Source organism: Betta splendens, chromosome 8, assembly GCF_900634795.4.
Source record: "Betta splendens chromosome 8, fBetSpl5.4, whole genome shotgun sequence".
In the NCBI taxonomy this organism is placed as follows: domain Eukaryota; kingdom Metazoa; phylum Chordata; class Actinopteri; order Anabantiformes; family Osphronemidae; genus Betta; species Betta splendens.
The window spans coordinates 6,520,678-6,535,834 of NC_040888.2; positions in this window are offsets into that span (position 1 = coordinate 6,520,678).

Consider the following 15,157-nt stretch of genomic DNA (forward strand, 5'->3'; position numbering starts at 1 on the left):
CGTGTTTGGATTAGTGACCCAACAAGCGGGGCACTGTGCATGTCCTGGCTTGGGTTGCCTGCTGCCTGAAGGGCCCCACAAACCCCACATACGCTGCATCGGCTTTAATTGGACTATAAATGTTCCCTGATCTAACCACACAATAGCTCAGTCATTTTCCAGACTGTGTTGAGAAACCTTTTTGTATGATTTGTGTAATCTGGATTAAAAGTGTGTGTGTGTGTGTGTGTGTGTGTGTGTGTGTGTGTGTGTGTGTGTGTGTGTGTGTGTGTGTGTGTGTGTGTGTGTGTGTGTGTCGTCCTTGTTTTATTGCTGTCTGGGAGTTGATGAGGTCACAGAACGACAAGACACGTTTAGACACGATGTGACAATAACACCTGCACTGTTGCACCACAGCTACACCTGTAAGAGTTTCTTAATGATGCCTGTGACTTCCACACCTTGTGTTCTGATTCATTATTATCATTATTTATTATTATATGTCTAAGAGGATCTGGAAATATTAAAGTGTCTTCTTCTTCTAGGTCATACTTTACGTTGAGGTTTCGCCCATCCACCATATAAAGTGTGCTTTGCGCGCACGCTGGCATTGTTGAATCATGACTCCGCGCTGAAAAACAGCAGCCTCTGGTTTCACAGCCTGACGCTCGCTCGTCCCCATCTTGTTATTCCAGTTGCCGGATCGCTCGCTCACCCGCTCGCTCGCCCGCTCGCTCGCTCGCAGCAGTTTTTCCTTTCTCTCACTCGTGGCAGCGTGAAGGAAGCAGGTTTAGCACTCGCTTTCCACCAGTCGGGGGTTTCACGGGTGGTGTGTGTGTGTGGGGGGAGGTGGAGGGGACAAATTGATAACAGATAGAGGAAGACTGGAAAACAGACATTTAATCATACGGTGCTCTGCTGGCGTTGGCTCTAGAGCCAAACTTCTGATCCCTTCACTTAGACACAGTGTGAATTAGCGGATTAGGTGCGTTTGATAAATAGGTGTTGCGTAGCCTGGGTTTGGGAGAATGCATTTGGAGCTTAAAGGAGGGAGGCCGGGGGTGGGGGTTGGGTGAGGGGGACCTTTTCTCAGCCCTGTTGTCCCAAGCTCTCACTGAGTGCGACTCGCTTTTATGCCTGGAGTTAACCTCCAGGTGAGAAAGCAGCCGTAAAGCAGACCGGGCGGCTGACAGGATGTGTGTGTGTGTGTGTGTGTGTGTGTGTGTGTGTGTGTGTGTGTGTGTGTGTGTGTGTGTGTGTGCGTGCGTGTGCGTGCGTGTGTGCGTGTGTGCGTGCGCGTGTGTGTGTGTGTGTGCGTGTGCGCGTGTGTGTGTGTGTGTGTGGCTGCGTGTGTGTGTGTGTTATTGCTCATCTTCCCTTCGCTCCTCTGAAGCTGAGAGACAGCTGACGGTTTCACGTCCTGCTTGTTTACACCTGCTGTCTCGCGCAGACAAAGCGTAAACTGCAGCCACGCGTGCGCGTCAGCTTCCCCGCGGCTGCAGGCCGATAGCATCGGGAGGCCGTCCGCCTGCCACCGTGCCTCGCTGGCAACTGTCCAGACCGTCAGAAATGCAGCTGAGCTCAAACCTACGTCCACATTCCTCCGGTAAAAAGAAGCCCTGTCATTTTGAAGCGCTGGTGACAAACGCAGCCCCCCCGGCTTAATGAAAGGGTAATGAAGGTGGATCTGCAGCCCCCACGCCTCAATCATCACATCGGAACACTCGCCGTATTTCTGCTGGTAACGTCTGCGCATCCACTCAGTGTGTGAAACTATGTGGGAAGAAAGTGACATATTTGAAGAATGCAGCAACTGGTGCATCACACTCCGAATTCCCCAAAGTCCTCGCAGGCCGTGACGACAGGGCCCGGCTTTGGTTTCAGCCCCGGTGGAGCAAACGAGAGCGCGGCGGAGGAAGGTAAAAAAGTGCGGTAGCTGTGATCCAGCGGCCGGGCACTCGCTCTGGCTCCGCAGACCAGCCCCAGCGAGCCGATGCCCGAGGCTTCCTGTGGAGGAAGCGCGTCGGCCCCGAGTCCCTCCTTCCCCTTCACGACGCGGAGACACCAGATTTATCCCCCATTCTTCGATCCGCCCGATCGGTGCAGGAGCCTTCAGCCATTGGACCGGCTGATGCTCTGTGACAGCCGTGATAGACTGGGACCCCGGGCGGGGGAACGGTGGGGGGGGGGGGGCTCCTTTGTTAGACCCACTCCTCGTTTCCACCGCGGCATCGCATCCTGTGCCCACGCGGTCCGACTCCGACTGGTTTCCCCCTCCGTGGTTTCGACGCTCCAACAAACAAATGCTGGTGAAATTTAGATGCACTTTCCTTAAATGCCCAAAGAAGCCGTTGAGCAACCTCATGCGTCGGACGAGGAGCGGAATCAAAGGAGGGGAAGCGCAGGAGGGGAGAACAGTCGGCCTATTGTGTCCGTCCACATGCAAAGGTTTATATTAGCACATGATTTGCCTGAAGAAACAAGCAACAAAGTAGAACAAAACAACTCAGTCACATCTTTGTATGAAGCAAGTGTGATGCCTCTTTATGGAAATTCTGACCCAGTGGTCTGGTTTTTGCGGTACCGATGCAGACGTCTGAGTCCAGCAATCTGCGGAGCTGCATGCTCCGTGTGAGGTTTCACCATGAATCCAAAGCTTCCGCAAATCAAATGTTGAAAATGTGCATCTCCAAGTCGGAGCTGCTTCCTCCTTTCACTGGGGTCACACGGAGTTTGCTCTGCGCTGCCTAAAATAATCGCCCGTCGCCGCTTAATATAACCCGTCGTCCTAAAGGGTAAAGCGGGTTTCAGCGTTACTGAAACCTGGAGCAGGAGGCAGATGTTTCATCACCACTTCACTATAAAACTGAAACTCTTAAAGGTAAAGGAAATGCCAGGCGCTAGAATGAACATAATATAAGGTGACACACACACGTGTGTGTGTGTGGGGGGGGGGGGGGGGGGGGTGATGGGGGAGGGGGGGGTCAATGATGAGCAACGCAAGCACCCAAATGGACGCATCCTGCTGATCCTCCGCCGAGCGAGTGCCGAAGACGCCTCGGTGTGTGTCTTTTGCGGTCTCATTAAACACAATCCGGGCGTGCCAAGACACGGCCCGACAAAGAGAAAGAACCTGCGGCGACGCACAAATAACCTGTTGGGTCTGTACCTTCCTCCTTCAGTCGGCCTGAGGTCATGCCATGCGCCGGGGAACATTTTCAGCAGGTTTCTGTGGAACTGTAGTAAACACATGACTTCCTGGAGCCATGAGGCTTCATTGATGCAAATCACTTTAACGCCGAAGCTCCGAGTGGCCGATATTTGGACTGGAACTAAGGCTGCTGCCGGGTCAGCTGTGGGATCAGCTGAGGTATCATGGGAGCTGAGCATGGAGGGTCTGTGATCAGATTATTGTGCTTTGTCCTCTCTCTTGCTCTCTCTCTCTCTCTCTCTCGTGCTCGCTCGCTCTCTCGCTCTCGATCCTTCGCCTGCCTGGCATAGTCCAGCCAAGCAGCTCTCGGCGTGTGACGCACGCAGACGCACGCGCGGGGATGAATCGGCGACTTGTTCGGCCGGTTCGCGCGTCCGACCGGGAGGCGCGTGCGCGCGCGCCCGCGTCTAAAGCACCTGAGGCTGGCACGCTCCGCACACACTCCCCGGGTCACGTGGCCGAGCGCGCAGACGCGCCTCGGGCGACCGAAGGTCACGCAGAACCGCGTGTACAAACATTAGACGCGCTGCGAACACAAGACAGACAGTTCCCGCCACAGACAGCGACCAGCGGCGAGTCGTGACGTCAGAGAGACCCTCAGCTGCCCTCACTGGTTAAAGCTAACTAGCTAACTAGCTACTAGGTGTAGCTGTCCTGTCGCCATGTTGGCTCATCATGACCAGACATGCATTACAGCCACGCGTACATTCATACAGTCTGTCCTGGTGAATCAAAAAGTCAGACAGTAAATTATAAATGTGTTTATTGTTTTACCTGCTTATTTGGTGCCTGGGAGTCTAAACAGGCTACAGGTGAAGCTAGCTTTGAGGCCCCAGTCATTTCAACTGTATGACAGAAAGCTGGCGATTCAGCAGCGGGCTCGCTCCGCACCTCGGTGCCGTCCAAGCCTCAGATCCACCAGCAGCCCGAGGGGAATTGTGCGTCGCACAACGGGGACCATTGTACGCGCCGAGGCAGCGCCGTAATTGCGGCAGCCTTCCCATTCAGGTGGAGGACACGCGCACCTTTGACTCCCGCGCTAATCAGATGTCACAGCGAGAAACGCGGGTGGCTCCACAGGCTCCTGTTTGTGTTTTCATGCGTTTGTGCGTTTTACACATTTAAAAACATTCAACATGCTGACATGTTTCCACTTGGATGATGACGTACAGGCCAGCGGTACCCAAATAAACCTGAGCGGGTCCATCAGCTGGGGGCCCCTGACGCTTCTTGCCTTGGTTTATTTCATCCTTTCGCGCTCCCATCGAGGGCCTCCGTACTGAACGGGTGGGGCGTCAGCGCCCTCGTCCTCCCCACGTGCCCGCCACATCCTGGGGATGATGAATCCCCGTCATGGGGCCTGCGGCCGGGAGTGGCCGGCCCGTAGGAAACACTGGTCAGGCTTCCAAGTCCTCAGTTGAGTCTAACGCGGGGCCTGCGAGGAGCTTCCCTCGCCTTTCATCCGCTTAGGAAACATCTGGAGACGTCCGACGGTTGAATGAAAGTGTGCGGGCGCGTGTGCGCGTCTTCCAGGACGTTCGCCAGGAATGTTATCATTGTGTAAAGATTAAGCTCGCTGTCCAGAAAATAAATTAAGGAAATTCACTGGTGATTTGCCAAGAGATGTTTCGGCTTTGACATCATTTCCAGTGAAAACAAACACCCCCCCCCCCAAAAAAAAACACTCCTCCTGAAGATCAACAAGTCATTTACGATGAGGCTTGTCCTCGTTACTCATCAAAGGGCGGCGAGCTGCGTAATTAGCTCGTATCTCCTCCGGGGAACGCTCGGATTAACTTTTAGTCACTTCAAACATCTCCCGTGGCTTTTATCTTGTCAGGAGAGCAGAGCTTAGCGGAGCCGGGGCAGTTAGAAGACCGCTCCGCGCCGCGGACGCGAGCAGGTGAGCAGACAAAGGCGGGACGTGCCCGAACCGAGGCGTCGGGCCCGGGTGTGTTGACAGAGGCAGGTCAGGAGTCACACCTGCCGACGAGGCTCCTCCGTCTGCGCGCGACGCGCCGATACCTGGAAGAGAGCGAGCGAGCGAGCGAGAGAGAGAGAGAGAGAGAGAGAGAGAGACTGACAATAGCTGCAGTGTGCAACGGGGAACAGAGCGCCTGAAGTAGGATCTGTTACATGTGTTCCATGCGTCACTGTGGCCTGAAAACCTCATATGTGCAAGAAAGGAGCCGAAACAAAACAACATGACTACAACCGATATATTTTAAAACGTCTATCTTTGTAATCATCCGCGCCACAACAACAGCTTGTAATAATATCGCAGCGGCGCGTCTCCCTCCCGCCCCCGCCGCTCCTCATTTACACCGTGTGAACACCCCACGAGGCGGCAGACGCCGACCCGGACGCGTTCCCGGCCGAGCGCCGGGTGCCATGTTATGAGTAGCGCGCGAGGTGTGGAGGGCGGAGCTGCGGCGTTTGGACCGGGGGAGAGGATGTCCAGACGCGGCCACAGCGGCTTCTGGGCGTGTGTGCGGAGGATGTTTAGCCTCCTGTGTGGTGACTCCTGACCCCCGCCATCCTCCCCCAACCTGCCTCACCTCTGTCCCATTGTGGCTCTTATCAAGCAGCTCGCGCCCGCGTGACCCGCTCGTACGTCCCGGGCCGCGTGACCCCCCTCGCGCGCTGAGACAACACGCCGTGGTCCTCGGGGAGGGGAGGTGGGGGCGGGAGGCACCGTGACCCCGCGGTGATCACACTCCGCCGAGTCGAGCCGCGCTCGCGCCGCTTCTCATCTCCGCTAACGCGCACTGACACGGCCCTTTGATGTCAGGAGGAGCAGCATGGACCTGGGACCGGCCCAACAAAAGCAACCTGATCCTTGGCTGACGTGTGTGAGCACGCTCACGGCCCCCCGACAATGCGCTAGGACAGCAGGGCCCCCCTTTGCAACTACTGTGTGTACCTAAGAACCTGCACATTGTTCACGTGGACCTGGACATGTGAAAAACCCGATGAGAGACAGTTTTTCTGCTCATATGAAAATACAGAATACGCAGTGCTTATGTATAGAACACATGCATGGGAGTTTGTTGATGTAAGTTTCTATATTGTCTTTTATAATTAAAGAGTCAGATGTGGGCTGACGGTTTGTTGCATGTTTGTGATTTAATAATAGTTTAGCATCACTTGTTTTGCTTTTGTCATCACATCTGAATGAGTCACCGAAAGTATTTTTATTACAATAGAGATCTGTGATCCAGATTACCTTCTTTTCTTTTAAAAACATATATATATATATATATATATATATATATATATAATATATATATATATATATATATATATTATATATATATATATATATAATATATATATATATTATTTTACAATGAAACTATTCAAGGCTATAATCTTATAATCTTTGGGTTAGAGTATAGCAGCCAGCTGAGTGTCCCCTGTCTGACCTGTGCCAAAATCTCTGCTGACACATTTGGAAACATTAAATATGCAAAGCTGGCCCTAAATGGTATTTGCATACTGAGGAGCAGGAACCTTGAGTTTCCAGCCAGACATTCTATTTGGTATCTTGACATTCCTCTGTGTGTGTGTGTGTGTGTGTGTGTGTGTGTGTGTGTGTGTGTGTGTGTGTGTGTGTGTGTGTGTGTGTGTGTGTGTTTATACATTTACTCATGTGTATGTATAAAGACAGGTTCCAGCAGCTCAGACCTTGTGTGTATTCTTTCCCCTTGCTGCCACTACGTCTTTTACTGCATTTCTGGGACCATTTGCTTACAAAGTCGTCAAATCAGCCGAGGGTCTGTCTTTCTACCGTGAAAAGCTCTAATTCAGTCGCTAGGGAAAAGTCTGATATTTGATTTTAATGGTGGTGGACCACGGAAAATGGAAACTGTGTCATGGTAAAGGAAGAAAAAAGCTTTAAGAAAGAATATCTCAGCTATAATCAACCAAGGCCACATGCTAACATGTAATTTAATAAATAAGCTATTTTTATATCCTCCATAATTATTAAACCAGCGGTGGTGTGTGACTGGCAGGTTTAGAAGGAGTGAAGGATGGACAGGATTACGAAGATATCGAAGACAAATCTGTTTTCTACATCTCCAGCACAAATCTATGAGCGCCTCTGCCAGGAAAATCTGTGGCCTTCGACGCGAAACAAGCACAGGAGCTTGTTTCAGATCATCTTTTCTCCGGCTTTACCCGTTTCTGCTTCCAGACCGGAAATGGGCAGATCCTCTCTCACACCTGCGCACGAGCCCCTCCTTGCTCGTCCCTGGCGTTCGCGCCGGGTCGCTGCCAGAACGGGGCCCGAGCATGACCTCAGCGCGGAGCCACGCAGCGGATCCCGTCCTCTACATCTGGTTCCCTTTAGCTGCAGCATCAACAAGTGCTTCCACCTCCACAAAGCGGCCGCATGCCGTTCCTCTCGCTCTTTTTGCCTATGGAGGACAGCGTGCTGGAAGGCCTCGCAAGCATTTCCCCCCCGATGTATATTTCATGAGGCATTAGACGCCGTATTATTCATGCCTGTCGTCTTTTTCTGCTTTGTTTGGGAGACAGAGAGCTGAACAATACATTCGTGGCATCGTGATGGCAGATTTGAATATCTAGAGTCCACAAAGGATCACAAGAGCTCTTTATTTACTGGAGGGCTCCATTCATAATTGTATTAAGTGATTTTCTGTGGGGGAATTCGTGTAAACCGTTCAGAGGAATTTCTTTACATACAGATGACTCATTTTTTTGGTCCGGACTGGAAAGAGTGGGTGTAGCAGCGCGATAAATGCTTTGGAACAAATCTATCACAAACGGCTCTGGAGCTCGGTCGTAAACACATCCGAAGCAGACGAGGTCACAGGTTTTGGTTGTAGTTTGGAGCAGCTACATGGGCCTATGAGGCAGCTGCTGCTCCTCTGTTGAGATGAATGCAGGTAGCCTGGAATCTGCGCCTGCTCCTGGGTATTTATTCTAACGGACAAAATAGTGCACGTCAGGATTTACAGCCAACGGCGCTGCCATTCGTCTCCTCATGCATTCCTGTGGACGGACTGTTGAATCGGGCCAGGTTTTCAGGAGGAACGTTCCTTTTACCATTTAGGGTATAATAAAACCTTTTGTCCACAGAGCAGCTACAGTCAGGACCACGCTCAGGTTACACAGGTGACACTGTCCCACGAAACAGCTTCATTTGACTGCAGCTGAATGGAACTTTTAGGGACATTCAGCTTTGAAAACTAGCTAGCAGATTTTCATGTATAAAATTGACTTTTTATCTCGTTCTATTATTTCCCCAAAACACGGATGAATAGTTGAGAAACTGCTCAGTTTCTTATTAACATTCTTGTATTAAACTGTATTTAATGGTGGACACAGATTAAGATTCATAACAGGACACAGTGGAAAAGCATAAGGAGGAGCACTAAGAAATAATATGCGAGGGGGGGGGGGGGTAAATCCAATTTAGCCATGTGTGTTCCTATCTCCACAGCAACTCTTTGTGTTTCCAGTGAGCAGTCGGTGAGCTCTGGCACCGATCAGCCCTCCTCCCCACGTCGGGCTCTTCCTACTACCCCAGAAAAGATGAGCAGACAGACAGACAATGAGGGGAAGATATAAAATGTGGAGACGGCGAAGGAGAAAGGGACAAATAAAGGGCGACGGGATAGGAAGGTGATGAAGTGAGTGGAGACTTGAGAGGGGAGTCACAGGACATTCCTGAGCCAGCTGTGGGTTGGAGGGGGAATTCTCACTGAATGCCTGACAAATAAAACAAGACACAGGCTATTTCAGTATTCCAGGCAATAACCCACTGGCACATTGCGGCGGAACGAGGGGGGAAAGAGAGAAGCGGAGGAGAAAAATAAGAAAAGGCTAATGAGAGAACCAGCAGGCTGCACGGTCCGGTGAGGAAGGCCTTTAACCGCAGCAGGCCAGCGGTTAACCCTCCCCTGCCTCTGCCGTCGCCTCCAGAGCGGAGGGGGAGGGTCCCGGTGGCACCACGTTCCCCCTGCAGACAGGTGGTGGGGCCGCTCCACAAGGACAGGATGGGGTGGAAGGAGTGGGTGACGGACGGGGGCGACGGCGGAGGCAGGCGAAGGCCAATGCAGACTGTAAACAGCCGAGTGGAGCAGTCATAACACGCTACTGCTCCCATGGGGGGGGGGGGGGGGTGCTACCCTTGAGCGCCGGTTAATAACTCACCCATTGGATTAAAATGCTGCTGATTAACCATAGTGCCTGAGAAACGGCTGACTACACATGCACGTCCTACACGTGACGACGGGCCCCGCCACATCACAGGGTCCTAATCACACACACGCGAGAGGCGACCGCGCGGCCGTGAAGGGGCCGCTGGAGACCGGGGGCGAGGAAAATCTCCCCAACGACGAAGACGAGCGACTTGATGAAGAGCTAATGGCGTCAGCGCCGCGTGCGCACTTCCTTTGCTCCGGGCTGTGTGTCAGAAACCACATCCTAGAGCCGAGTCACTCATTTGGGATGACAGCTGCTGGTAGACCGCCGCAACCGCACCCAGCGCCCTTTCTTCTTCCTCCATCGACTCACCCCCCTGCACCGGTCTGTCCTAAGCGCTGGAATTAGCTTGCACATGCTGCACTGATGCTTTCAAAGGTTGTGTGGGGATCTGCGATAAACTGCACGCTGACTATTAACGTGGACGAGTGCCTCACATAGAGCCCCCCCCACGCCCCCGCTCTGCACCCCACATCCCTGATGGAAATGATTAAGCTTATTGGAGTGTAATTCCACCCCCTCGGCTTGGCTCCTAAAATAGAGCCCGCGCGGATGTCGGCCTCCCCTGTGATTGGAGCATCGCAGCAGCTTGTTATTAGGCCGCTGCGGCGGGCGTCGCTCCCCCGGGGGCCCCCGCATCGCCGGTCGGTGTCGGCCGTGCAACACGTACCTTACGTTTGAATGTAAACGTGGTGTGAGGAACGACCCGCGAGGGAGCGCTGCAGGGACACGTCTATTACATGGTGTCCGATCGCTCCGTCCACTGTTATGAGGCCTGACAAAGCTGTCACTGGTGACATTTATCTGGTTAATAATCCACACCCATCTGGCACAGGCGCACGGGCCTGGGAGGAAATTAGGCCTGAACGGCTGAGAGATGTCAAAGGAAGCGCAGAGCGTGCTGAGCGTTTATGCTCCAACCACCTGAAAGTCGCGGCCTCCAACCTGTAATTTGGAGCGCTGCTAAACGACAGGGCAATTTCCACCAGGACGGCAAAAAAAAAAAAAAAAAAAACACAAAACGGCGAAACCAGGAACAAATTGGAGCTGATCTGAACTTGAGGTCAGGCGGCTTCTTTAGAAATCAGAACACTGACGTGTTTCACTGAGGTTAACCAAACAGGACCGACCACAGATACATGTCAGATGTTAGAACTGCTACACAAACAAATAAAATGGCTGAACCGAGCTAAGGTGTTGCCACGTTATGGAGGTCAGCTAGCTGGGCGCTAATGATGCATCCTAACCACGAACTACCCGTCAACAGCTGATAACCGGAGCCCAGCAGCCGCTGTAGCATCTGATTCCAGAGTCGTGCAATGATTGAGTCCTGCAGCTTCATCACATGCTCCAACCACTATGACTTCACTGTCAATCGGTCTTAAAGGTTGCCTGGAGATACAAACTGTGTGATGATACGCCCAGGCCAGCAGACGCGCTCACAGATATGGAAAGGAATGACTCATCTCCTCACAGTTACCGCTGCAGTTCCTGTTAACTGCTGTTTATCTGATCAATCTATACTTCTAACTAAAATCATCATCGCGGTCACATGGTTGGAATCAGTTAGCTACAGGTTCAACGTAAGTGTCAAACTCAGTTACAGAGAAGAAGTCATCTTCTTAGTACCCCGATGTGTCTGCAGACCCTGCAGTCGGTCCCCAGCGCACATGGCTCCCTGCTGAGCTCGCCCTCCCCCCGGCTGATCCCAGGAAACGGTCGTTAATCTGAGGGGGAATTTTACGAAAACGTCTCCTTTTAATTAGGAGAAAACTCCGGCTGGCTCGGATAATGGATTCCAAATGGCGAGCTCAGGGGTAGGAGCTGGTGCAGGGGTGGAGGAGGTGGCCTGGGGGGGGGGGAGATATGAGCTCTCCTCAGGAGTTTTCAGGTTCTGACCTCCGACGGCCCCGGTGCTCATGTGATTTGCCGCAGATTGAGACCAGATTGACTGTGCGACAGAATGATCTGTCTGACAACACGGCACACGGCCTCCGGGGGGGGGGGTTCTGTACAGAATAACGGTGCAGAGATCCTTAACTCCAGCTGATATTAAAGATAGTGTGGCACCGCAGTGAGTAGTGAGGGTTGTAGCAACTAAAACAATTCTCCCTCAGGACCAGAAGCACATCAGCCTCTGTCATCACAGAAATAGTTGAATGAGTTAGAAGCCCAATCTTTCACGTGCTGTCCTCCCCTCTATTCCCAGGACGCGGTGGGAGCTCGTAAAAACACGGCGATCCAACCGTCTGAAGGCCCGCGACTAAAGCAAAAATAATAGAATCACACAAAAGCAAAACACGAGCTAATCGTTATGGCTCCGGACACATCGCACATAGAAATACATTCACACACAGACTATAGGACCACCCCTGAGAGGTGACCTGGCCGTGCCCCCGCCGCTCACTGCTGGCGTGGCTCCAGATCAAACTGGGCCTCTCCGCAGGGAGCGCCGGAGGGCTGAGGCCGCGTTGCTTAGCAGGCGCCGAGCGGGCGGCGGGCTGCCAGTGGCCAGTTACTGGGAACGCCGTCGCACCACGCTCCAAACCCTCAGCCCCGGCGCCGGCCGGCCGGCCGGTTCCCGGGTCGTGAGCCTCCGCGCAGGGGTCGCGCGACAGCGGCGCTCCGGCGAGCGAGCAGCTGGACCCGCTGTCACGGATGAGCTCACGCTGGCCGGCGGCCAAGCGGGCGGCCCGGCGAGCCAGAACCCTGACGTCTGCGCCGCCTCCATGAAGTCACCCTCCGAGGATGAATTTACCGAGGGCAGCGGCACGCGGGCCCGCAAGACATATTCTTAAGACGTTCTGAGGTTCATCTGAGGCCAGGGTGACGACAGGAAGAGGAGGTACGTCTTAACTGGACCGAGACCGAGAGCGACGGGACCAAAAAAGTCCATGGATGAAATCAGAAGAGGGTGGAATTGGCAACAGAATGAAGCACAGCAACACATTTGATTTAAAAAGTGCACGGAACTCAGTCAGAGGAACAGAAGCATGTCTTCAAGGCTAAATATAGTCTTATCATCACAGTAACCAGAGCAGAGAAAAATAACAAGCCTTATCTGACAGAAGGACCTTAACAAGTCGGCGTGATGTTAAGAAAGCAGCCACAGCTTCTTTCGGCGCGAGATGCGTCCCAGAAGCCCCGGAGATATGGCCTCGACCCAAACGACGGGGGCATGCGACCCCCACAGGTGAGGCCGACGCTGCACACTGCACCGCCGAGACGCGCGATTAGCGCGATGATGCTAAGTACGAGCGGCCAACGTGGAATCTGGGAGGTGCCGGGGTCCGATAACCGCCGTCAGGCTCTGCCAAGGCAACGGCGATAGCAGGGGAACGCTAATGGGCTAATGGGAGGCCGCCGTCCGTCTGGAGCAAAGAGGAGGCCAAGCAAATCACACTTGAAGGTTTACAAAGACCCCTTCAGCGTCTTCGCTTCATTTGAAAACAAACAAGGCGGCAAATATGGAGCGCGGACAAAGTCGCCTTCTGTCTTTAGCAACGGAGGTCAACGCGTAAACGCGACCTTTCCGCTCATTTAGCAAAATGGCCGACGCGCATCTGTGTGCGCTTTGCTTATACACAAACACACTGCCCATTAACCCGCAGTCTATAAAATGTCACTGGCTTAGCAATTAAACCACATTCCCAAACTTATCCAGCTGCCCCCACTTCCCAATGACTATAATTCCAAACAACATAGTAATTTCCTAGGGAGCGAGTGCATGCCTGGTGTGCTGCTGATTATGGCCTTCTGGAAACGTATAAAGTCCACGGAGACCACATCAGCTGTCATTCATAATTATAGCATTTTGGCTATTTCTATCAATCATATAATTATTGTATATCTGCTATTTCTATCAGTCATAATTCTCATATTCAGTCTTTTGTACCCAAACTTAGTTTTCTTTATAGCCACCTTTCTTTTCTTGCACAGGCTCAGTGCTGATTCAGGAGCATAAAGTGTGCAATGCATTACACACAGTGAATGACTGTGAATGTTCATTATGAAAGCGTAGCACAAAATCAGCAGTGTTGCTTTTCGGCATCAGTCATGTGTGGGGGAGTGTACTGTAAGTTGTCCTGAATCTAAAGCCATTCCAGTTGCGACAGCTGCTCAACAGGACCTCCGCTCCATAAAGTGGGGGCAATTAAGGCCTGCGCTGCGCTAATGAAGCCAACTAACAAGCTGGAGGGAGGTTGTTGCTGCTGCGCCAGGTGTCGAGGCCAAACACAGGAAATCCCAGCAGGAGGAACACCTGAGGATAATAAACTGTGTTTGGAGACAAAGGCTCCATCTCAGCTCTGGCCCACACTGACAGTACAGTAAAGGCTCCAATGTAGAAAACAGTCCCTCAATAAACTACTGTATTAGTGATGGGCACTACAGTCCCACGATAATAAAAAATAGTTATTATTCTGTTTATCATAGTTTATCCATATGGTCCACGGTTGTTTAAAAGGATCCTCGTCCTTTAGCCCTGAAATGTGTGGAGCATCTCTACAGATGACATGAACCAACAAACAATGGGCATTTCTTTTGCCCGACGGCCACGGCGGATTGTCAATTGTTCTTTTGATGAAGTGTGCTTCTGTGACGCTCCGTCCCAATTAGTGGCTCATGAGAGGAATTAGAAACACAGCGTTGTCCCTGCGACGGAGCCAGATGTCGTGGCACGACTACACAAGCGCTCGCATTGTCTTCCAGCGGGGCCCAGCGACATGACTCACGGAGTCAGGATGAAACATAATCACGATAATCAAAATCATGAGCGCCGAAAGTCGTCCAGCGTGGCTGCGTGTGAAGGGAAACGCGGCCGCGCTGGGGAGATCGTGCACACGCATCCTGTTTCTCTAAGACTATGGGACATATTAATGCAGTAAATGCTACCATTGCCTGACCCCAGCTCTTACCTCAGACAAACGCTACGGCTGCCATTTAATCTCATAATAACCACAACACTGGAAAGTGCGAGAAGGTCTTTCCCAATATCACACCAGTTGAGTCAATGAGGCAGCGCCCCCCCCCACCCCCACTCACCACTTCTCTAAAAGGCCACCATTGTACGTGAAGAATTGCCATGGCTACTGCTGGCAAACTGTAAGCCTTTAAGAATTATTAGCATTCCTCTCCACCCTGAGCACTGTAGCAAAGCTGCTCGCTTCACCGTCGACCTGCCCTCAGAGAAACACATCAATTCTTTCATTAGCAACTACGGGAATCTCCATCTGGCGGAGAATTAATTAAAGTCGCATTATGGGCCGCAGCAATATTGGGCCGCTGCGGACAAATTCAACAAAACCCATGGAGAGTCAGAGTGAATGAGGCCTAGGAGGCCACTTGTCTGAGGCACTAACTCAGCAGTTATTAGGTAAATTAGGAACATCATGGGAAAAAGCTGATGCAGGCCATGATTGGCAGGTGTCAATCGAGAGAGGCCCACTGAAATGTTCACATACCTACTGATAATCATTAATATATTTAAAAAATGTAATGCAATATAACAATTACTAGCCTAGGAAGCTGTATAATAAACAATGGGAAACCACCTCATCCTAAAGTAACAAACGCATCTTTGTCAGTGGAGGACGAGGAAGCTGGCTGAAACAATGCAGCCACTATCAGACTCCAAGCAGAAAGCCTGAACTCTGTTCCGCAGGCAACCAGGGAGGCTCCGCTATCAGGCATGGGACTCCTCCAGTCTCTCGCACCTCCACTGATGCAGAGAAA